We start from the raw sequence: 26,142 nt of genomic DNA on the forward strand, positions 1-26,142 counted from the left end.
ATCCCCTATTTTATTGCCATTCTTTTTTTTTTTTTTTTTTCAGAGACGGAGTCTTGCTCTGTCGCCCAGGCTGGAGTGCAATGGTGTGATCTCAGCTCACTGCAACCTCTGCCTCCCAGATTCTAGCAATTCTCCTGCTTCAGCCTCCCAGGTAGCTGGGATTATAGCCACACGCTGCCACGCCAGGATAATTTTTTGTATTTTTAGTAGAGACAGGGTTTCACCGTGTTGCCCAGGCTGGTCTCGAGCTCCTGAGCTCAGGCAGTCCACCTGGCTCAGCCTCCCAAAGTGCTAGGATTACAGGCGTGAGCCACTGCGCCTGGCCTGGCATTCTTTTTTAAGGTATATATGTGTATTAGAAAAGCTCTTGTATATGTGAACAAGTAGTTATATCTCTGGAAGACTGTAATTGTAAAAAATTGGGAAAAACCCAAATTCCCACTAACAAAGGAATAGATAAATAACTTGTGGTACTTAAAAAAAAAACAGTTAAAAGTAAACTAATTAGGGCTATGTGAGTCAATATGAATATACCTCAAAAAATATAATTTGAAGAAAGCAAATTGAGTGTATACAGCATTATGCCATTTACATAAAGTTTGAAAACACACAAAACAATATTTTGTATCATTGAAGGACATATGTTGTATAGTATAGCAGACTGGATTCCCAAAAAAGTAAGTTCTAAGATAGAGATTATCAAGGAAGAGGTTCTTTAGTGAGTGATTTTGGGAACAACATCTTGTGGAAAGGAGGTGAAAGAGGACTGCACAGAAGGGAGCTTGGGCCGTGATGCAGACCTAACAAAGACCTCAGTCAACCCCTCTACGGGCCTCTGAAACTGGGATTACCCTTCAGAATTGTCTTGAGTTGAGGTGAGGGCCCTTGCCTTTACAGCCCTGCAATGGTCACTGGATAATAGGAAAATGCATGACCTGGAGGAGGCAGCTGTCCTCTGTCTCTGTGTAATCATTAGGAACATTCAACACCAATATTCCATTACTCTCCTAGAAATGTGGTAGCATTATACTTTCCCATGTCCTTTAGGTTAGAGTTGGCCAATGGAATGGGAGCAGAAGTTGCATGGGTCATCTCTAGGGAGAAGCTTTTAATAGTCCGAATGTAATTCTCCAAATTTCCTTCCCACTACCATGGGATCTATGACATTCTAGGTGGTAGAAGCTCTTCCGGCTGTGTTTCTCAATGAAGATAATGTGGATCAGTGCATTCAGCCATCCTGTAAGCAACATGAGGCATGAGCAAAAAGGAAACATTTTCTTTTGTAAATACCTGATATACTGGGGTTATTTGCCACTGCAGCATAACCTACATGTTTGGACTGATACCACCTTTTGATTGCAAATGTCACTTTTACCATGTCTGATTTCTCTTCTTCTTGCCATATGTATTTACTTAACACTCTTTTTTGTCCTGTTCGAAAATCAGGATTTCACAAAATGTGTTCTGTAGAAAACTAGTCATGTGAGCTGCTCTCCAAAATCTTGGTTTTTATGGTCAACTAAGTAGGAAACCGCGTATTTTATCACTCTCTCAGGGATTTATAATTGCTCATTAGCATATTAAATTTCCTAAGCACTCTTTCCATTAAAAAACCTGTATTAATTAATTTTAATCTTCCATTTCACAAACTCATTTGACTATAGAATCCTAAAAATAACATCTATTAACATCTGACAGAGAAACACATTTTTGGAAAGTATGCCCTAAGCATTCTTCCACTTTCCGTTGCAAATTAAACACATCCAGCGGGTCTACTTGGAAGTGAAGAGAATGGAACTAGGACTTACTTACAATGGGTCCAAGAGCTAACAGCCTTTCTACAGGCATAAAATTTCAATAGAATTGACGTGTAAAGAAACTATTCAACTGGCTTCAAAATCAATCAACACACATGTAGAATATAGAGCATGCGAAACACAAATACGTATGTATTGGCTAAAGGGTCCTTAATTACCTAAGGCTGGCAATATGTTTGCAAAGATAACATGCAAACACATAAAAAGCAAAACAACAAACGTTAGAAAATAACCACTGCCAAATGAGTGGGTGTAGACAGAACATTGAGGTTGTCTAAGATCACACAGTGAGTAAAGGCCAGAGTTAGTAGTAACTACGTTCCATATATTGGATCTCAGAATCAAAGATTCACTGAGTCACACATCATTCTTTGATATTATTCTGAATCTCTTGAAGTGTGATGTATAAGAACTTAAATCTTAAGCACAACCAATTAGGATAATTAGCATCTCTGTATATTTCCATAATGGCATCAGACAACAAAAGGAAACTTGCCAATTTCCCAATCAGGCAAAGTCCAAAAAACGCTTTCCTGCCTGCCTGCCTTATTATTGCAGCAAATTATAGCACCACTTGCTGGCTGAGAAAATGGCTCACTCAGAATGAGGAGGCAGGGCAGACGGCTGCCTGTGCCTTTAGAAAATGTTTGTTGTTTGTTTGTTGTTTGTTTTGTTTTTTTAAGAATTTAGACAAGAGTTAAAGAATTACTTCTTTCTATTGAGAGCTCTATATTTTAATAAATTGGAGTGGTGGACAAGCTGGAATAGATGGAGCAGAATGTTGCATAATCTCTAATCTCTCCCCTGCTTCTTTTTATATGTTTTGAATGAAGAAAGAACTATTTTAGTTGACAGGAAGAAAAGACAAAAACTTTAAAAAGAACACAAAACTACCAAGGTTTTGTCTTTGCCTGTGTGCATAAAAGCTTGAGATTGGAATAAAATTCTTAGTGTAATGTATTAGAGACTCAGAATCTAGATATTTTGGGAGTAGATGGCTCAGCAAAAACACAGATTACTTTTAGACTCAATCTATTATTTATTATTTCAATTTATAAAAAATGCACCCAATGCATCTTTGGGATGAAGAGTTCAAAGTCATTGTGATTGTGTAGTTGGCTTATCTCTCACGTATAGAAATCTGCATATTTTATGTTGACTTGAAGTTGTGTTCTTTGAGAGACTGTCATGCCATAAAGACAAAAAATTAATTTTAAAGAATAAAATCACAGTGTCATCATAGATACATTACTTTTAAGTTATATATCACAGAATGATTTCTTGTCAATAGATGTTTTAGTTAAATTATGAGGAATGGCTGCTGAGATTTGGAGTGGGACATTATTTTTTATCTCTATAGTTAATCATTCCTATTGCCTTGAAGTCAGAATAAAAAAACCCTCCACAGAGTTCAAAGTGTGAACCCCATTATTTATAAAATGAAGTAATTACAGGTTTTTTACTATCTGTGTTTACATTAAATTACGATTTCTAACACTTCCCCTTCTTCCTCCCTTTAGTGCTTCCAACTCCCCTCCCTGACCCCACTTCTAAAACACTTCATTTTGGTCTGCCAAGTAGACTCAGTTTTCCAATTTGATAAAAGAGAAAATGGTTATGCTGAGCTCAAAAGATTCTTGTATTATTTTAGTTGGAGATTGATAATGACTCTTTAAAAGTTCTAATTTTGATTCTGAGACTCTCCTTCCTAAAATAATTCATAATGCTGGGAAACAGCATTTCTTATATTAAAATTTAATTTCAAGTGCTACATTTAATTGAAAAATTACTTTGAAATCAGTTTCTTACTTTTCACTTAAAATATACTGCAAGCAGATAAAAAATGACGCTGTCTTTAAAAAGCTGTATTATAGATATCTACATACATAAATATTCAAATCTTGAGTCAGGTTTTGTTTTTTACTTGATTTTTTGTTGTTTCTTGTGTAATTATATATATCTGGTGGGTTGCACCTATTTTCAATTAAAGTAGAAGCAATCAAAATCTAGCTATGTACTAAATACATTTTTGTATTGCTCTTTTTATTTTTAAAGGTGAAAAACATTAATACATTCATAAATTCATAAATCAGCATCATTTGGCAAACTTCTTATATTAAACTAGGCAGCATTTAATTATTAAGCTAACTAGTCAAATGAGTGAAATTCTAATTAAAGCCCCAGCAAACAGCCGCTCTCCATTCCTGGTTTATAATTCAATGTCCACCAAAAAAGTCAAATAAAGGTCACCATATCACCTCACATCTGAACATTTAGGAAAGGAATCTGCCTGTTCAATCAGCCTCATTAGATCTAAATCTGAATATTTTAAAAAGTATATAAAACAAACAAACAAATATGCTAAAAACTCCATAGACTGAGGTTTCAGAAATGACAAATATATAAGACAAGTTACTTAGAAAAGTACATTTCACATTTTTGTGCAAAAAGTAAAAGCAAAGCAGTATTTTCAAATAGCAGATAAATAGGCATTTGTGGTAAACAGAATTGTATTTCTTAAAATGTGTATTATCAACTCAACATTGCTGTAAGGCGTAAATAGGATGAATAAAGCTGTGTGGTACAGAAATAGATTCTTAAAATTGAGTTCAAGTTTTATCTTGCTAATCATATGAATGTGAATGAAAATAATTCAAATGCTTAATCTGAACAAACTACTTATCATGGAGAACTTAATGAAATACTGGTTTCAAACAGTTTTTAGGACATAAACTACAGAATAAAGAACCAGGGATCCTATTACCTATTACAATGAAGTGTTTCTGAAAGTACTTTACATCTTTCAACCTCCAGTTGATAAAGATGATTGGACCACCTTCCAGAAGGAGGCTGCCTGAGTTCCTATGAGGCTGTTCAATTAGAGATTTCAAGAGCCAAATTCATATCATATCAAACACTGCTGCTACTTTCTCTGCATTGCCTTCAGGAAAGCATAAAGCAACCCACAGGCTATTGTGAAATGCTTAACTGCCCAAAGTATGAGAAATGAGAATTGAAAGGACCAGGTACATTTTCTCTAAGATTTCAACTCTGTATTGTGTTTTTAAAATAGAATTTAATAGGAGTGAAAAATTCGATTAGTCTGTTTCACCTTGTTAATTAAGACAACCTTAGGGTAGAAGGGTTATTTACATTTATTGAATTAATTAGCCTGTGAAACACTTTTTCAGGGAAGCCAAGCACTATGCTAGGCACATACAATAGCCATGACAGTGAGTTCATGTCCCCTGTGTCCATGCTGTTAGCAATGAGATTTCACAGATCTTTTAATCAAGAAGTGGAATCTATCTCTTCATCCCTTTAATTGGGGTTTACTTTGTGATTTGTTTTGACCAATAGAATGTGGCAGAAATGATGATGTGGCAGTACCCAGACTAGCACTTAAGAAATTTCTCAGACTATTCTCTTGGGACTCCTTCCTCTGTCACTAGCTAGGGGATAAGACCACAAGGACCAGAACTAAGTCGGCCCAGTTATGCTAACAGAGGCCCCAGACACGTTAGAGAGCCCAGCCAAGATCAACAGACCTGACCTAAAGCTGATTTACAGCTGAGCATGGGCACATGCGGGAGCCCAGCTGAGATCAGAGCAACTGTCCAGCTGAGCTCAGCCTAAATTGCCATGAACTAAATAAATAGCTGATACAAGTATACCGTAATCTCATAATACTCCACTGTCCTCAATTAACACTGTGGTACCTGACAGGAGTCAAGAAATTCAAAGCCTGAAGACATGAACACATTAAGCCACATCCCTATATGGACTATCATCTTTAGATTATCTGTTGGACACATTACAAGCCTGTGCCTGAATCAAACTTCATAGTCACTGCCTTTCAGTAACTTTTAAACATTATTTATTATATAAAATCATTTACAGGCCAGGTGCAGTGACTCATACCTGTGGTCCCAGCATTTTTGGAGGCCAGGGCAGGCAGCTTGCTTGAGCCTAGGAGTTAGAGACCAGCCTGGGCAACATGGCGAAACCCCGTCTCTACAAAAAATACAAAAATGTTAGACATGGTGTTGCATGCCTGTAGTCCCAGCTACTCAGGAGGCTGAGGTGGGAAGATAAATTGAGTCCAGGAGTTTGAGGCTGCAGTGAACTGTGACAGTGTCACTGCACTCCAGCCCGAGAGACAGAGCCAGAACCTGTCTCAAACCATCCCTACAAAATTTACATTACTATGTAGAACTATACACAAAGTGTGTTTATGCTTGATTAATTGATTTTTTTAACCTGTTAAATAATTTAAAGTTGAGAACCAAATAGAAATGAACCTAACAAGATTCACATATTCACTAAAAACCAGACAATAGTGCAGGCTTTTGTACAACTAGTGATGTGTGTGTATATGATATTAGGAATGATCATCAATTCTCCCTTGTATCTGGGCATTTCAGATCGGTCAAGGATCATTATATCAAATTAGAGCTGTGGCCAACAATGAGTAAGGAGATTGAATTGGTAATAAAAGGTTTCACATCAAGGAAAAGACAGGACCTGATGGCTTCACTGCTTAATTTGACCAAACATTTAAAGAATTGATACCAATCTTTCTCAAACTCTCAAAGCATAATACCAAAGTGTAAATTATCCCTGGATGCAAGGATGGTTCAACACATGCAAATTAATATATGTGACACAACACATTCACAGAATGAAGGACAAAAACCATATGATCATCTCAATAGATGCAGAAAAAGCATTTGACAAAACTCAGCATCCTTTCAGTATAAAAACTCTCAACAAATTAAGTATAGAATGAATGCACCTGAACACAATAAAGGCCTTATATGACAAGGCCACAGCTAGCATTATACTCAGTGGTGAAAAGTTGAAGGCTTTTTCTTTAAAGTCAGGAACAAGATAAGGTTGCTCACTCTTGCCACTTCTTTTCACCGTAGTGCTGGAAGTCCTTGCCACAGTAACTAGGCAAGAGAAAAAAATGAGTCATCCAAATCTGAAATGAAGAAGTTAATTTGTCTGTTTGCAGACATGATGTTATATACAGAAAACCCTAAAGTCTCCAAGTTACAATTAATAAATGAATTTGGTAAAGTTGCAGGAAAAAAAGCAACATACAAAAATAAGTAGTGTTTTAATACACTAACAATGAACTATTTAAAAGGGAAATCAAGAAAGTATCTTATTTACAATAGCTACAAATAAATACTTACAAATAAATTTAGCCAAGGAGGTAAAAGAACTGTACACTGCAAGCTATAAACCATTGATGAAAGAAATTGAAGAAACAACTAAATAGAAAGATATTTTGTGTTCAATGATTGGAAGAATTAATATTGTTAAAATGTCCATACTATCCAAGGCAATATACAGATTCAGTCCAATCTGTATCAAAATCCCAATGAAATATTTCACTGAAATAGAAAAAACAATCCTAACATTTGTATGGAATCACAAAAAATCCTGAAGAGCCAGAGCAATCTTAAGCAAAAAGAACAAAGCTGGAGGCATCACACTACTTGATTTCAATGTATATTATAAAGTTATAGTAATCAAAACAGCATGGTACTGGCATAAAAACAGACACATCAACCAATGGAACAGAATCAGAGTAGAGAGGCCAGAAATAAACCCATGCCATTTACAGTCAGTTCATTTTCAACAAAGATGCCATGAACACACAGTGGAGAAGGAACAGTCTCTTCAATAGACAGTTTTGGAGAAACTGGATGTCCACATGCAGAATAATGAAATTAGACCCTTATCTCATACCATATACAAAAATTAACTGAAAATGGATTAAAAAACATCAGACCTGAAACTATAAAAGTGCTAGAAGAAAACAGGAGGAAAGTTCCATAACATTGGTTTTGCATAGGCAACAAAAACAAAAATAGACAAATAGGATCACAGCAAACTAAAAAGCTTCTGCTCTGTGAAGGAAACAACCAACAGAATGAAGAGACAACCTATAGAATGAGAGAAAGCATTTCAAACTATGCATCTGATAAGGAGTTACTATCCAAAATATATAAGGTACTCAAACAACTTAGCAGCAAGAAAACAAATAACCTAATTTAAAAATGGGCAAAGAACCTGAACAGAGATTTCTCAAAAGATGTACCAACAGCCAACAAGTATATGAAAAAATGCTCAACATCACTAATTATCAGAGAAATGTAAATTAAATCTACAATAAGCTATCACTTCATGTATGTTAGAATGGCTGTTATCAAAAAGTCAGAAGATAACAAGTATTAGGGAAGATGTGGAGAAAAGGGAACTCTTGCATACCATTGATGGGAATGTAAATTAGTACAAACATTATGGAAAACAGTAAGGAAATTCCTGAAAAAATTAAAAATAGAACTAGCATATGATCCAGCAATTCCACCACTGAGTATATATACAAAGAAAATGACATTAGTATATTGAAGAGATATCTGCATTCCCATATGGATTGTAGCATTATTCCCAATAACAAGATACGGAATCAACCTAAGTGCTGGTAAAGGATGAATGGATTTTTAAAAATGTGATATATATATATATATATATATATATACATACACATATAACATATCACATTCATACACACACAATGGAATGTTTTAAAAGTTTAAAAAATGTTCTATATATAATATACATATCACATTTATACACACATACACACATACAATAGAATATTATTCAAACTTAAATTTAAAAAAGAAGAAAATCCTGTCATTTGTATCAACATGGATGAACCTGAAGGACATTATGCTAAGTGAAATAAAGCACAGTAAGACAAATACTTCGTGATCTCACTTATTTGTGGAATCTATAAAATTTGATTTCTAGAAATAGAGAGTAGAATGGTGGTTGGGAGGGGAGGGAGAATTGAGATGTTGGTCAAAGGATACACAATTTCAGTTAGGAGAAATAAACTCAGGAGATTTATTGTACAACATGGTGACTATAGTTGAAAACAATGTATGATGTACTTGAAAATTGCTGAGAGAGTAGATTTTAAATGTTCTTACCACACAAAAAATAAATATGTGAGGTAATGCCTATGTTAATTAGCTGAATTTAGCCATTTCACAATTATGCATGATTCAAAACATCATTTTGTGCAGCATAAATATATACAATTTGTATTTATCAGTTAAAAAAAATCAACAATGACAAGGCCAAGTGGGGTGGTTCATGCCTGGAATCCCAGCACTTTGGGAGGCTGAGGCAGGCAGATCACCTGAGGTCAGGAGTTGGAGACCAGCCTAGCCAACATGGTGAATGAAACCCTGTCTCTACTAAAACTACAAAAATTAGCCTGGCGGTGGCGCACGCCTGTAATCCCAGCTACTCGGGAGGCTGTGGCAGGACAATTGCTTGAACCCAGGAGGCAGAGGTTCCAGTAAGCCTGAGATCACACCACTGCACTCCAGCCTGGGTGACAAAGCGAGACTCCATATCAAAAAAAAAAAAAAAAAAAATCAACAACAACAAAAAGTAGACATACAAAGTCTCCTCATCCCAAACCATTCACATTATTATAGCTGTAGGCCACTATATATTAATGTCCAAATTCATCATGAGCCATAGAGCAGACGAATGATAGAATTTGGAGTTGGAAGAATCTTCAGGGCTTACTGAATGTGGGGGCAAGAACAGCAACAGTATATAAAGAACCCCATTCTCTTCCTAGCTGTGCCACGCATACCTTCTTTAGCCTAAATTTTTTATCAGTAAAGTGAGAGTTGGGGTATAAATGACTTCTTTGTGTTAGAGGGCAATTTAAAAAATTAATTCCTCTCTGCATTCTAAAGGATGGTGAAAAAGAGCTGAATTACATAGGACAATAAGTTTTTGAGAAGCCAACTGGGAAACAGAAGAAGGAAGATGTCACCAGACAAAAGAAGTCTAATGGGAGGAATCCGTGGAATTTTCTTTTGCATGCTTGTGTGAGTGTCCCAATAAGCCTTGCCCATTCTTTGGGAGTTAGAATATTGGGACAGATTGGGAAGGTACCAGGGATGTATTGCAAAGTACAACTAAGTCCATCTAAGGGATCTAATATGCGCCAGGAGTGAGAAGAGAAGCTGTCCAAAAAAGGCCAGTTATCTTTGGGTTCCATGAGATTCTTTGCGTGTCTCAAAATCTCTGGCTGTGAAAGCTATCCCTCCTTCATAGCATTTATCTTAAATAATAGCTTGCTTTTTTTCTAAATTCTCTCAGAATTTTTGATGAGCCATTTGGAACCTGACTGATGTATATCTCTGTGCTATATATAAAGAAAGGATTTGTCCAAAAGAAAAAAAAAAATCACACAAACAGGACTATAAAAACGACACTCAAGAAAAAAAAATTGCTTGAAAGAGCAGTTTTCAAACACCTTAAATACTTTAAAACATGATTTTATCAATTTTCCTTCATGAAATACATTAAAGTTATGACCAATCATCTAAAATGATGTGTCTATATGTTTTTTCTAATTGTGCACAAAGATAATTGGAAGACATTTCCTTTTTAATGTGTAAATTGTAACAAGATTTAGGGAAGTTGGCTAATAATATGGCAGGCTGATTAGATGAATTAGTAAATTAACCCAAGCTGTTACTGTACATATGTAAGTCCTCTGAGATAGGAATTTTTAATTGATTCCTCAAGGGTGCTTGTTAAAGTGGCAAGATGGTTGCTTGACTGTTCATGTAAATAATGAAAAAAAAAAAACTAACATAAAAAAAGGAGCCAGTTAACCTCCATACTGGTGGTAATGAACTTCATACAGACGCCATAATCACTGAACATCAAAGTTCCAGTTGAAATGCAAGCCCAGATAATTTCATTTGCTCTCTTCCTGCTCCCCTTCCAACTCCCTCCATCTCGAGTCTCATCCATCAGCAAGGGCAGACCCCTCTTGTCACATACCCATGCCCACACTCCAGTCCCCTCCAGCTCAGTTGTCCTCTTTGCCTCTATCGTATACTAGGGATTTGTGCATCATTCTAATGCTCATATCCTATTTCCCCTATAAAGTGCTAAATACATCAAAGTTTCATGTAGTGTCATGTAGTAGAAAGGGAATGGGATTTCATCTGCCTGAGCTGGGTTCAAATCCTAACTACTCAATTTTATAAATGTGCAACTTATGGAAAGTGACTTAACTAAAGTCCATGTTTCCTCATTTGTAATTTGAAGATGGTAATACCTATTTTGCATGGTTGCTGTGGGAATTTAAGATGATGTAGATAAAGCTCCCAGGATTTAGCACTTCATTAGTAGTGAAAATTATTTTCTTTGTCTGTGTCCTTTTATTGAAATCCAGCTTTACTTCAAGTGACACTGCTTCCACCACAACACTCTGTTACTACTATATTTTGGCCTCTGTTTTAAATTTTAAAAATTAAAAAAGGAAACTTTTATTTTAGGTTCAGAGGTACATGTGCAGGTTTGTTATAGGGTAAATTGCCATGTCGTGGGGGCTGGTGTACAGGTTATTTTGTCATTCAGGTGATAAGCATATTACCTGATAGGTAGGTTTTCAATCCTCATGCTCCCCTCTCCCTCCACTCTCAGGTGAGCTCTGGTGTTTGTTGTTCCTTCTTTGTGTCCATGTGTACAAAAGGTTTAGCCCCCACTTATAAGTGAGAACATGTGGTATTTGGTTTTCTTTTCCTGTTTTAGTTCACGTAGGACAATGGCCTCCAGTTCCATCCATGTTGCTGCAAAGGACATTATCTTGCTCTTTTTTATGGCTGTGTAGTATTCCATGGTGTGTATATACCACATTTTCTTTATCTAGTCTGCCAGCAAAAAACAAATAACCTAATTAAAAAGTGGGCAAAAGACATGAATACTTTTCAAAGGAAGAGACACATGTGACCAACAAGCATATGAAAAAATGCTCGATATCACTAATCATTAGAAAAATGCAAATCAAAACCAAACGAGGGCTGGGCATGGTGGCTCATGCCTGTAATAACAGCACTTTGGGAGGCTGAGGCGGGCAGATCACCTGAGATCAGGAGTTCGAGACCAGCCTGGCCAACATGAACAAATCCTGTCTCTACTAAAAATACAAAAATTAACCGGGCATGATGGTGCATGCCTGTAATCCAAGCTACTCAGGAGGCTGAGGCAGGAGAACCACTGGAACCCAGGAGGCAGAGGTTGCAGTGAGCCAAGATTGCACCACTGCACTCTAGCCTGGGTGACAGAGTGGGACTGCATCTCAAAAAAACCCAGAGAAACAAAAAACCAAATGAGATACCATCTCTCACTAGTCAGAGTGGGTATTATTTTGGCTTCTTAAAGAGGACTCAGCATTATCCTGGTTCCCCAAAACTGCTTTCTGACAATTTTATGTAGTTTTCACCTAAAATGAAGTGTCCTGGACACTTGCATCTTTTACTTTCAAACACAAACATTTATGCAATTATTCTTTTATTTAATCCTTACGAGAATTCCAGGTGGTAGGGAGGGCCCATGTTATTATCTCCATGATATATTCAAGTTCTTGTTACTGTCACCCCTGGGTCATTTCTTCTTAACCCTAAGGACTTTGGAGCTTGGCTCACAGCTTCTCTCTATTCTAGCATCTACTGTCAACTTTAGTGACATCATGATATTTACTGATGAGCCATCAAATGGCCTGCCCTTACACGGACATTTACCTCCATTTCATTTTACCAATTCCATTTACAGAAGTATATTTTGGACTTTTGTATCACTTTTAACTGCTCCTCTGAAAATCTGAATTTTGGATTGACTTTGTCTGCCGGCAACCTTGTATTTTTTTCTCTTCTCAAACTTTTCCATTTCCATAAAACCTGTCCTTCTGCCTCAGGACACAGTCCTCCTTCTTGAATCCTTCCTAGTCCACTTCATTTCTTCCATAACCAGCCTGAATTTCCAGCATGTGCTTGTTCTTTCATTCGTTCACTTGTTCATTCATTTATTCCACATTTATTGAGTGTATTTTGTGTGTCAGACACTGTGGCAGGAACTGTGCTAAGCTCTCACCTCGATCCACAAGTAGCTAAGGGCAGGCTGGTCAGTCAGTTCTTTCATCATACCCTCTTTGACACTTTTGGATTCGTTATCCTCTTTTCTTTCCTTTGTTCCTAGCAGGCAAACTATCTGATTTATTTCTTTCTTTCCCTGTTCTTAGACCCTCTGGCTCTAATCATCTCTAGGGAACATCTTGTCTCCTTCTGACTCCTTGCCTGAGCTGAGCCTTCAGTGCAAATCTAATTACTCATATATCCCGGACAGTCCTCTTTCTCTGCAGCCTCCGTTATTCCAAAGCTTTACTTTCTCTTCAAACCTGTGGGCACCCTCCACATTCTAGTTCTCCAAGTGGATGACCCAGCCTGGCTTTACTAAGAAAACAAAGACCATCAGTTGTGAACTCCCTCAGTATCCCTCACCAGTTATCTAGACTTCTTCCATATTATTCTCCTGTTTTTTTCCCCTCCCCCACCAAAAGGTAAGATCAATGCTATGGTCTGACTGTGTCCTCCAAAATGCATATGTTGAAACTTGATCACAATGTGATATATAGTATTAAGAAGTGGAGCCTTGCCAGCACCTTAATCTTGGACTTTCCAGCTTCCAGAACTGTGAGAAATAAATTTATATTATTTATAAATTATCCAGTCTCAGGTGTTTTGTTTTAGTGGCAAGAACTGACAAAGACAATAAAGCAAGAGAAGACAATGTTTTCACAGGAAGCATCTTCATAGGTTCTTTGGTCCCATCTCCTGACTTCCACCTTGATTTCTTATATTATGTGTTCTTTCAATCTTCCATGTCACTTTCTTCAATAGATTCTTACCCTTAGCCTACAAATATTTTCAGAGTCTTCTTTTCAGCCTCCCTACTCCCCAAGCTTCCACACAAAATTCCATTAACAATCAGCAATCTTGAGGAAAATGTCTTCACTCATTGCCTTCAGTAATTTGCCTTTTCTTCCTCCAAAACTAACAAAATTGCTTCAATACCTACTAGCCAATTTCCAGTGGCCCTTCAGGCTTCTAGTTCCTGGAAACAATTGCCCACCTCTTGTGTTTATTCTGACCCAGTCTACCATCTGGCCAGAACTTGGCAAGTAGGAGCTCCAGCAAAAATCATAGACCTTTTTTTTTTTTTTCCCTTTTTCCAGTCTTGATCCTCCACCTCCGAGGTTCTGCATTTACTTGGTGTTTGACCTTTTGCTCCATCTTTGACTTCCAGCCAAAACTTATCACTTCAATCTGATGACAGGTTTGCATTCTCTGGCAAATCTTTGGAACATGCCTACAGTGCCTGACAGAGTTCCAGGCACTGTAACCCTACTCTGTGCCTAGTTAGCATATCTGGTTTCCCTGCGGGGTCTGGTCTGACCTCCTCGGCATAAGTGGGAGTCTTAAAATCTCACCTCCCTTGGTTTTCATGACACTTTCCTCTCCTGATGCTTTTTATACTCCTGTAACCACTCTTTCAAATATCTTGTGAAATCTCTTCTTTCTTCTCTTCTCACTCTATACTCTTTTCTTGGCAGATCTCATCCACTCCATTGGCTTAAATACCATCTCTACATTGCCAGCTCCCAAATTTATAATTCCAATTTTGATTTTTTTTCTAAGTTCTACATATGTAATGCAAAATGCCCACTGGATAGCTTCTGTAATTTGGACCTCAAATTCAACATAATTAAAAGCAAATTTATCATCTTTTCCTTCTAATCTGTATCTTTTCTGTGTTCCCTGTCTTGGTTAATGTTACTTTTAACTGATTGTACCAGGGGTCCCCAATCCTGGGGCCAAGGACCGGTATCACTCTGTGAAACTTCATCTGCATTTATAGCTGCTCCTGGTTGCTCACATTACTGCCTGTATTAGTCCATTCTCACACTGCTGTAAAGAACTATCTGAGACAGGGTAATTTATAAAAAGGTTTAATTGACTTACAGTTCTGCAGGGCTGGGGAGGCCTCAGGAAAGTTACAATCATGGTGGAAAGGGAAGTAGGCCCATCTTACATGGCAGCAGGTGAGAGAGAGTGCGAAGGGGGAAGAACCCTTTATAAAACCATCAGATCTTGTGATAACTCACTCACTATCATGAAAACAGCATGGGGAAAACCACCCCCATGATCCAATCACCTCCCTCCCTTGACATGTAGGGATTGTAGGTCCATCCCTCAACACGTGGGGAATACAATTTGAGATGAGATTTGGGTGGGGAAGCAGAGCCAAACGATATCACTGCCTGAGCTCTGCCTCCTGTCAGATCAGCAGAGGCATTATGTTCTCACAGGATTGCAAACTCTATTGTGAACTGCACATGTAAGGGATCTGGGTTGCATGCTCCTTATGAGAATCTAATGCCTGATGATCTGTCACTGTCTCCCATCACCCCCAGATAGGACTGTCTAGTTGTATGAAAACAAGCTCAGGGCTCCCACTGATTCTACATTATGGTGAGTTGTATAATTATTTCATTATATATTGCAATGTACTAATAATATAAATAAAATGCACAATAAACGTAGTGCACTTGAATCGTGTCAAAACCATCCTCCCCCACCCCAGTCTGTGGAAAAATTGTCTTCCATTAAACCGGTCCCTGGTGCCAAAAATGTTGGGGACCACTGGCTTACACCCAACAGCTACTTGAATATTATGGTCTCTTTTATCTGTTTTTGTATCAGTTTCTTCTGATGCAGCCTGAATCCTTCCTTGCATTGTCTCTTGCCTGGACTTTTCCAATAGTCTAATACTTGCCTCTTTCTCACACCAGCTTCCCTCTTCAAGTTATTTTCCACAGGGTACCAGAGTTTACCTTCTAATGGATAATTTTGTTTATGTCACTCCCCAGTTTTAAAGCCTTTTCCTGGATTCTGCTGCCTATAGGGTAAAGTCTAAATTCTTTAACTTGGCACACAAGCCTCTTCATAATCTTTCCACAACTCAATTTTTATCTTAAGTTTCAAAGCTTTGCCTGTGTTTTACTACATATGCCAGTTACTTTAGACAACTTGTTGTTTCTGAAATGTCATGTAATATTTTCACATCTAAAGTTCTATGTATGCTTTCTCTTCTGTCTAAGGTGACTTTGCTTTCTTTTCTTCCAATTTAAACCTTAATTCAGTGTCCATCTCTGCTACCAGAGCTTCTGGAAAGCCTTTCCTAAGATATTCCATTGTGTTTACATGGCACTTACATTCCTCTCCTGCACATGTGACTCAGGGACCCAGGCTCCTTCCACCTTGTGGCTCTGCTGTCTCCTGGAACTCTTAGAGAGTTTTACTAGATTTTCTGCATCTGGTTGGAAGATGAGGAAGGTAAATGGAGGATCACACACGGGAAAGTGTTATGGCATATATCACTGCTGCTGACAACCCAGGGACTAGAACTCAGTCATGCGGCCGTAGCTAACTGCAATGGAGGGTGAAAAGAGTAGTCTAGCTGTGCCTAGGAGGGAGAGGGAAATGGTTTAGTGAACAGCTAATAAAGGTTTTCTACACTGGCACATGGGAGTTGGTTAGTATATGTTTGTGAATTGAATGAATACATTATTATAGAATAGGCATTAGCTAAGGTAATTCTGTATCAGTGTTCTAGCCTTTCAGATTCCTTACTGGCTTCCGACTTTGTAATTCCAAAAATAAAAAAAAAATACCTTCAGGTTTGGTCAGAAAATTGATTGTACTGCTTGACCAAACATTTTCATTAATAACATTTATTATATATAATCTGTACTGACATTGTAAATTCTCAGAGATCGAACACTATCAAAGAACATAAATAGTGTAATGAAGATCATTTAATGTATGTTCCTCCCAATGATTTACAAATCATTCAGAATTACTTCATGGTGTTGCCAGGCTTCAAAGCCATTAAATTCAAATCCATCCAGTTAACGGTTTGCTGGGAATGGCAGACCCTGTGCAAAATGCAATCCTACTGTGTGCAGTAGAAAGAACATTGAGGGTGCTAGTCTGACTGCACTGCTTCCTGACTGGGTGTAACTGATAAGTTACTTAGCAAAAATTTCTTTTAAAATAATGGACTTTTAATGGATGATCTCTTAAGTGTCTTGCAACTTTAACATTCACTACTAGGATTTGTTTGAAAGTGCTGGTTAATAGAGGATAGGCTGGTTAATAGGCTAATAGGATGGTAGTCAATAGAGAGTTTACTATTTCTAAGTGAGTTAGGTTAAATTAAATTGTGTTTAGTATTAGAAGTGTGTTAGTCATCTTTAAAGGCCAAGGGAAAGTACTGCCTAAATTTACATGAGGACTTCTTTATTGCTATACTTATAATCTGATGAAAGCACAGCAGTTATTGGACCCATTTGCAAAGGCTGTTCCTCTTGCCAGTGTTCATGTGATATCGCATACCTGTCATACTGCTAAATGGTCCACTATGAGAATAGCCAATGGCTTTTGTTATCTTAATAGCATCATATCTCAAGATGCTATCATTGTGGAAGAAATCAGTTTGCTTATTGGCAAAGAGTGCTTTGAAATAATTTGCAAAAGGCTTATTTAGGGACCATGGAAGTAAGATTGACACCGAGGAAATGTGCATCGCTTCTTGGTGGGATGCAGATTGCCTTGCCTATGGCTCAGCTTATACGTTTTCCTACCATCCTATCTAGTATCAGTAAACGTGGCCTGCTTTCATTTTTTTCTCCAGGTAACACTCGTGAAGCAGCAAAAGAAGATCCACGTTATTCCAGAAATTAATGCCAGTGAAGTCAATCGTGTACATCAAGTTAGCACAATTTCTTTCTGATGGTCCTGAAAATATAGGGGGACTTAGAATTAACACCTGTGATGCAGAAACTAATCTGCCATTCATTTGATGTGCCATGTTGGTCAAATATCTTAAGCCCACACCTCCTGACTTGTTCTTCATGAAATGGGAATAATGCATTCATTTGTTTATTGAGCATCTGCTATGTGCTAGGTACTCTCCTGTGATTGGAGAAATAGTAGCAAACAAACTAAATTACCACCACCATGGAGTTTACATCCAAGTAGAGAAAGCATACAAAAGCTACATTTTGTCATATGGCAAAAGTGCTATGGGGAAAATTAAAGCAGAGTAAGGTGGGTGAGGGGGAGACTAGGAGATGGTGTACTATTTTTTTTGAGTAGTCAAAGGAGAATTCTGAATAGGTAACATTTGAGGGAAAACTTGAAAAAAATGAGGGAGGAAGCTATGTAGATATCAGAAGAGAGTATGTGTCAAGAAAAAGAGAACACACGTAAAAAAACCCTGAAAAAATAATAATTTCTTTTTGTCTACATTATAGGGTTGCTGTGAGGATCAAATGAAATAATATATGTGATCTGTATGTAGGTACGTGTGTGTGTGTGTGTGTGTGTGTGTGTTTATTTAGAGACAGGGTGTCACTCTGTTGCTCAGGCTGGAGTGCAGTATTATAATCTTAGCACACTGCAGCTCCAAACTTCTGGACTCAAATGATCCTTCCACCTCAGCCCTCCTAGTAGCTTGGACTACAGGTATGCACCACCATACCCACTTAATTTTTTAATTGTTTATAGAGACAGGGTCTTGCTATATTGCCCAGGCTGGTCTTGAACTCCTGGCTTCAAGCCATTCTCCCACCTCCTCCTCCCAAAGTGCTGGGATTATAGGCATGAGCCACCATGCCCGGCCTGATCTATATATTTTTAAGCATTAAATTCATTTTGCTGCTTTTGTGGTTACTATTTTTATAGCTCATTGTTGCAAAGTGAACTCTTTTATGTCTCATTAAAAGAGAGAAATTCTCTGACAGAGAACTTAAAGAATGTGTACCAACTGGCCATCATCTTAAGGTTCAGTAGTGAAAATACACTTTATCTGTACTTTCAGAGCACTTATAAATTACTGGAAGATGTCTGTGTAAAATAGAGCACAGTATAAGAGAAAATAACACAAAGCAAGTGTCAAGTTGATGCAGCAGTCTAGTGAATCTTCTCTGAGATTTGAGAATTCAGTGATTCTTATGACATAAGAGATAGATTTCTCTATTTAGGAATTCTTCTTACATCAGATTTTCCTCTCCCTGTCTCCTTCTCTTTCCTTTATTTCTTGCTTTCCTGCCTTTTACATGCACATTTTGTGATGGTTTAGAAGAAGATCACAAACAGTAAATGGTGGTTGAGAAAGAGGAGCTTGTAACATTGGCATGAATATAGCTAAGAACACATTTCTTAATGTTATATTCAAACACTATTAGATAATTACATGACAAGTTAAGTGACAGGCAACTTTTATAATTTTCTCAGATAAACAGGGATGGGGAAGTCATGGTTCTTTGCTTCTGTTCCTCTAATATTGGGGAACAGCTGACTTGAGTACGGAAACATTCTTGCCACCTATTTGTATTTGTTTTTTGGTTTGTTTTTGGTTTTGAGGCAAAGTCTCCCTCTGTCACCCAGGCTGGAGTGCAGTGGCATGATCTCAGCTCACTGCAACCTCTGCCTCTGGGGTTCAAGAGATTCTCCTGCCTGAGCCTCCTGAGTAGCTGGGATTACAGGCGTGCACCACCACACCTGGCAAATCTTTGTGTTTTTAGTAGAGACAGGGTTTCCCTATGTAGGCCAGGCTGGTCTTGAACTCCTGGCCTCACGTAATCTGCCTGCCTCATGCTGGGATTACAGGGATGAGCCACCGTACCTGGGCTGTATTTGTTTTCATATACAAGTGGAATAAATATTCAAAATCCTTTGTGAAGTAAGGCAGGGTATATAGAAATATATAAACAACACACTTTGGAAACAGGAAAACAGAACTGAAAGAATGTTTGTAAAGGTGCACAATGAAAGAGCAATTCCACAGAGGGATTGTTTAGATTAGTGAAATACTCATGCCTGGGGTAAGTGACATAATGCATGTTTGTGTATATGACTATTATGTATTTAAAATATCATTGAAAATTATAAATATATTCCCCATCCTTGACACTAACCCATACCATGATCTGAAAATCAGAACCTCTTTTGTAATGATTTGTAGACAGTAAGTTCTACATTCTTTCATTGATTCATTTATTTGTTACCTTAAGTTCAAGGCTTGCAATGCTTTCTGAGCATCTGCTGTATAACTTTGGGGTCATGGTTTTATAATGCCTGGGAAAAGAAACAGGGCTAGAGATATATAGAGCACTGGGGTTTTAATTGCTTTAGTTGGCAAAAAGAAAAGGATTTCTGTCTGAGTTCTCCTAGGTCTCTTTTCTCAAGTTTACACCAAGCGCTACATGCACTGACCTCCCATCCCCTTTAAATAATTCACAAGAGATTCATGATTTTTAAACACTGGGATGCTTAAGGCACATCTGGGGTGCTTGCTACAAATGCAGTGACCTTGATTCAGTATGTGTGGGGTGCTGCCCAGAATCTGTATTTTAAATAAGGACCCAGATGCTTCTGATGCAGGTGGTCTGTGGACCACACTGGGAGAAACACTGTTAAGACAAATTTACTCAAAGGTAAAGAAGTCTTTAGAGAAACTAAATGTTGAAGTGAGTGGCAAATGGTTGCAAGGTGGTTCTGCTTGAGCAGGAGACCTAGAATTCTGTGAAATTGGTGGAGGCAGAGGAAAGATTTTAGTAAAGAATTTTTATAACATTTTAATAAAGAATTATGAGCTGATTTAGTTAGAAGGAACTATGGTGGGTATTAGAGAAAAGAACATTGGTTGATAAAGTTAGACGGGCCTTGAAGGCAAGGGGACGATTTCTCCCAGGTAGATATGGGGCCCAGAGGAGGGACATTACTAAGAAATGGTTCTGGTTAGTATAGTGATACACCAAAGTACTCTAAAACTAATTAATAGTTGTTTACAGTTGTGCCCATGGATTAGGAATGTGGATTGAGCACATGGGGGTTAGCTAGTCTCTGCTATAGGATATTTGAGACCTCAATTGAGAAGACTCAAAGGCTAGGAGTGACTCAAAGGATGGGGTCTGGAACCATCAGCAAGCACCTTCATTGATATTCCTGACACCTGGGCTGCACTGATTTGAAAATCAGGACTGACGACTGCAGTGTCCACACATTGGGCTTTCTATGTGGTGTGGCTTCCTCAAAATATGGTGGCCTTGGGGCAGTTGACTTTTTACATGGTGGCTCAAAGCTCTAAGAGCATGAGTGTTCTGGTGAACAACATGGAAACTGCATTATCATAAGACTTATGGTCTAGTCTCAGAAGTCATACAGCCTCACTTCTGCAATACTCTATTGGTTGAAGCAGTCGCAAGCCCACCTAGATTCAAGGAGAGGGAAATTAAACACATCCTGATGGGGTAGTGGCAGTGTCACAAAGAGAAGAGCACATGGTATGAGGAATATTGTTGTGCCATCTTTGGGAAATGAAATTTTTATAGAATTTATAAATTTAGATAAATATTTATAAAATTATACAATTTTATAGAATTTATAGATTATAGAAGGAATCTGGAGAGTTGAGTGATGGGAAGAATGGGAAAAAATGGATCAATCAATTGTGGAAAGTATATTCAATGCAATACTATACAGCAGTGAAAATGAGTTAACTACCACTACATACATGAATGTGGATGAAGCTTAGAAGAAATACTGTGTGTTGTTAAAAGTTTCAAAAAAGTTTCTTATAAAAGCTACCAGTTTTATAAACTTCAAATTTGTTAAAATAAGCAACACAATTTTATCATTTAGGAATACCTATATATGAGGGGTTTTCAAAAAGGTTTTGGGGCTGGTTTACTCTTTCCAACTACACTTTAAGATAATCCCAGGGAGGATGCTCCTTTAAACAGTTTTTAGCCTGACATCTCTCTCTTAGGCTCCAGGATGATATTAGACTCTTCTATTGTGCTCCATTAGGTCAACCCAACATATCTAAAAACCAAATTCAAGAAATTCCTTCATTCTTCCAGTTCCTCAGGTTAGGCCTCTTCCCTCTTCATAATTTCAGTTCCTCAGGTTAGGCTTCTTCCCTCTTCATAATTTCTCCTGAATGTCTGCATCTATACTTTCTGTTTTATTCTCATTGTCATAGTCCAGAACAGATCCAGGTTTAGATCCAGGTTTAGACTCTCTTTCAGACAGTGGCACCATGCTTGGCCAGCGGTCATCTTTTGGTGTATCAAGTTGGTGAATGCTCATCTGCTTGCTTTCAAGCTTCTAACATTTTGTTGACATATCTAAGGTGCTGTTTTCTGTGCTCCTATTCTTTAAGCCTTAGGAGCTTTCTCCTTTATGACCCTGTTAATGTAATTTTGTAGAGTTTTCTAAGCAGGCAGAGGTAAATATATGCATTCAACTTGCCATCTTTAACAAAAAGTACCCATATACCCATATACTGTTTGAAATATTTTACAATATTATTAATGACTGCATAGTGACTCCTGCTCTTCTTCTTCTTATAATTTTTATTTTTATCTTTTAGTTCCATTTTCCGCAAGCTTTTTGAAGTCTCCTTGTATGTGGTATGACCCTTAAGAAAATGCAAGCCGATTAAATAAAGAAAACAAAGTTTGGGATATTGGTGATCTCTGGGGGATACGGATGGGAAAATGAAAGAACAGAGAAGAACACACGGGAAATTTGTAGGTTCCAGCAGTGCTCTGCTTTTTAGATGGGGGGTGGATTCATGGGTTTTCATCCCATTCTTTATTCATTTACTACTATTTTACACATGTTACCTGAGTGAGTAATGTACTTATTCATTCAACAAATATATATTGAGAGCCTAGTATATGTCTGACACGTGTTAGCCAGTGAGAATTGAACGATGATTAAAATAGTCATGGCTCCTGACTTCACAGAAGGGATTTATGATAAAGAAATACACAGGGGAGGAAACAAATAGGGAATGACACACAGTGAGATAAGTCCTTTCATAGGAGGACAACGGCGGTGAGAGGCACATGTCCCAGACTTGGAAGTCAGGAAAGGTTTCTGTAAGGAAAACGCATTTTAATCAAGACCTAAAGGATGAATAAAGAAATAGAAGAGTATGTTCAAGGAAGGATTTGAAGGTGAGAGGGGCCTAACATGTTTGTGGTATTGAACATAAAAGGTGAGATGGGAAATAAACAAAGATGATTTTGGACAGTAAAATAGGGCCCAAGTCATAAAAGTTCTTGGGAACTATTTGCATTCATGGGGACTCTCTGTGGCAAGCACCAGAAGCACACCTCAAACAACTCAAAAATATTTTAATCATAAATATGAAGCACCATCTATAGAGCCCTAGGACAGGGGTGGGGCTAGTTCACAGGGACATCTGACCTTGAATACCATCAGCACCTGCTCGTCTTGGTTCATCCTGTGTATCTGTTTTCTTTCTCTCTGCAGACACCTCTTCTTCTAAGGGTCACATAACAGGAAACATGACCACTGACTCTATTATTCCCAAGTCCTAAAATCCAGAAAAAGAGACTTGTCAACTATGACAAGATTAATAACACAGCTGTCATGGAAACCACATAGATAGATGGGAGCAACAGCTTGGGAAGAGATCCATGTCTCTCTGCTAAGAACTGGTATCTTTTCCTAAAAGCAATAAGAGGATGATAATATAACCTGATTTGCATACTAGAAAGATGACTTTGTCCAGAGTTTGGAGCATGTTTTGGGGTAAAGGGGTGGTGGTGATAGGGCCAAAGATAAGTTGGGAGCTTGCTGCAGATGATAGAGAATGCAGTGTGGGTAGTGGCAGTGGGCCATTGAGGGCATGTGACATTCATTTCATTTATTTTCTACTAGATGTGAGTATTCCAATAAAGTACAGTGTGTTTATTATTATAATGTGGTTATACAGTTATAATGTATATGCTGCACTGTCCAATAATATATTCCTAATGGGACAGAACATCTGTTTTTTGATTAGCTGTCAATGAAAACCAAATCATCCACTTCCAATGTTATACATCTGATGGTTGGAAGAATTTTCCACTGACTTGCTTATGGCTCCATACATTCCAAAATAGTTTTCTGCTTCTATCACCCATTGCCTTTGGGGCCTTGGTGTCTTAGGTCATGGTATGTTGCAATACAGCCTGTGCCTCTGCATCTTCTGGGAGTTGGCACTGGGGGTTAGGCATATTTCTGAAGCCATTTCTATATAGGTAAAGATAATAATAACCTAACTCTTCAGGGAAGTGACTGCAATCCACATAAACATACCCCGCTAAACCAGAACTAGATCTCTCTCCAACACAAATCCCACTAGCCTGATTCCCAAAGTGCTCACTGCCACTCCAGAGCACCAAAAGAGAAAAGTGATATTGAAGGAAGAACTAGGAGTGGAAAGAGACGGTGGTCTTAACCAACTATAGTGTCTTATTTTTGCAAATTTTACAAACCCTTGTGACTCTGAGGGTATGTCTGGGGTTTTTCTTCTGAGGCCTTGGAAGGGTCCCATTCAAGTTTCATGATACATTCATCTTTGGCCACATCTCTGGGATTAGCCCATAGCTTAGACCATTGCATTAACCTAATGAATTATCTGGATCAAGTCTTCCCTCTCAAACAGGTTGCATAACTGCTGCAATCATCTTTCCCAAATATTACTTTCACCATGACCTTCTTGGCTTAAACATTGGATATCCATAGAATAAAGTCTAAATCCCTTAGTCTGATACTCAAGGTGTCTACAATCTGGCTGTAACTTTGGTTTAGAAATTTTTATCCTGTGACTTCCTATACCAATATATATGTATAAAAAAGCAAACAATTGGCCGGGTGTGGTGGCTCACGCCTGTAATCCCAGCACTTTGAGAGGCCGAGGTGGACAGATCACGAGGTCAGGAGATCGAGACCATCCTGGCCAACATGGTGAAACCCTGTCTCTACTAAAAGTACAAAAATTAGCTGGGCGTGGTGGCGGGTGCCTGTTATCCCAGGTACTTGGGAGGCTGAGACAGGAGAATCTCTTGAACCAGGGAGTCGGAGGTTGCAGTGAGCCGAGATTGTGCCACTGCACTCCAGCCTGGCGACAGAGCAGGACTCCATCTCAGAAAAACAAAACAACACAAAACAAAAGCAAACAATCAGTGGGAACCTATGTACTTACAGGCATTTTCCCAAATGTTAATATTTTAAGTCTTTATAACAACCTTTATACATGAGAGAATGCAGGCTCAGAGATAACAGCTGGAATTGGAAGGCAGATAGATGTGTCTGACTCAGTTGTCTTTCTATTGCACTATGTGCTTCTCACTCAGTCCTTGAATTTGGATATAGTTAAAGCCTCCATTTACATCCCATCCTTTCTGTGAAGCTTTTCCAAATTACTTCCTCAACTATGGGCCCTTCCCTACTCTGAACTCTCACAATATTTGATACCTGTATTATTCAGTGGGCATATGTTCAACACTGCCTTGCATTTTTCACTTATTTCACCTTTATGTATCCTAATTATATCTCAGTTCCCAGCCCTCTAGGGGAAGAGAGAATGGCTGATACTTTTGCACATCCTTGTAACACCTGGCAAAGTTCCCTACCCCATTTAATAGATAATTCTGAAGTGAGTATATTTGTCCTCCAGTGGGACCCAGAAGATTAAGATAGCAAGAGGAGAGGAGCCAGCCTTGGATCCAGAAGATTAAGGATAAAGGAGGGGGGAATACCAGCATCTTTGCCTCTTGCTATTTATCTACCCCATTGTTAGATTATTAGGGTATGGAGAGTTGCCACTGGGGTTTGGTTTTCAATTCTTCCCAGAAGTGCAGCTGCTGATTGACAAGACCTTAGAGAATAGGAAAACAGCATGAGCACCAGTTGGCACTAGCTGCCACAGTGATGTTATTCCCCAAAGCACCACTTTGAGGGGTGACTGACACACCCATCAGCTTTCACAGTCATGACAGAAGAAGACAAAAGAGCTCAATTCCCTGGGGTTCTGAACGCTTTAACGGCAGAAGTAGTTGAAATTTTCCACATCACTCTGACACTTGTCCAGTGTTCTCAAGTAGTTATAAGTTGGCCTTTCTATCATATTTGTTGTCAGTCTTCATTTTATTTTTTTTAAAGGAAAGAATGATTTAATGACCTTATCAGAATTACTGTAAAGATTTCTGGTGCAATTTTAAATTAAAATGCAAATTGTGTTTTTTAAATTATACTTTAAGTTCTGGAGTACATGTGCAGAATGTGCAGGTTTGTTACATAGGTATACACGTGCCATGGTGGTTTGCTGCACCCACCAACCCATCATCTATATTAGGTATTTCTCATAATGGTATCCCCCCAAGAGGCCCCAGTGTGTGATGTTCCCCTCCCTGTGTCCATGTGTTCTCATTGTTCAACACCCATGTATAAGTGAGAACATGCGATGTTTGGTTTTCTGTTCTTGTGCTAGTTTGCTG

At 38.2% G+C, this 26,142-nt stretch overlaps 1 long non-coding RNA gene across 1 annotated transcript; it reads left to right on the top strand.

Annotated features, from left to right (window-relative positions):
- Nucleotides 1–9,666: 9,666 nt before the first annotated feature.
- On the top strand, nt 9,667–18,141 carry LOC134809813 (uncharacterized). Its single transcript, XR_010156353.1, has 3 exons — nt 9,667–9,748; nt 17,472–17,549; nt 18,094–18,141. It is a non-coding gene; the product is annotated as an uncharacterized LOC134809813 (long non-coding RNA).
- Nucleotides 18,142–26,142: the final 8,001 nt, after the last annotated feature.

Source organism: Pan troglodytes, chromosome 3 (genome assembly GCF_028858775.2).
Source record: "Pan troglodytes isolate AG18354 chromosome 3, NHGRI_mPanTro3-v2.0_pri, whole genome shotgun sequence".
Lineage (NCBI taxonomy): Eukaryota > Metazoa > Chordata > Mammalia > Primates > Hominidae > Pan > Pan troglodytes.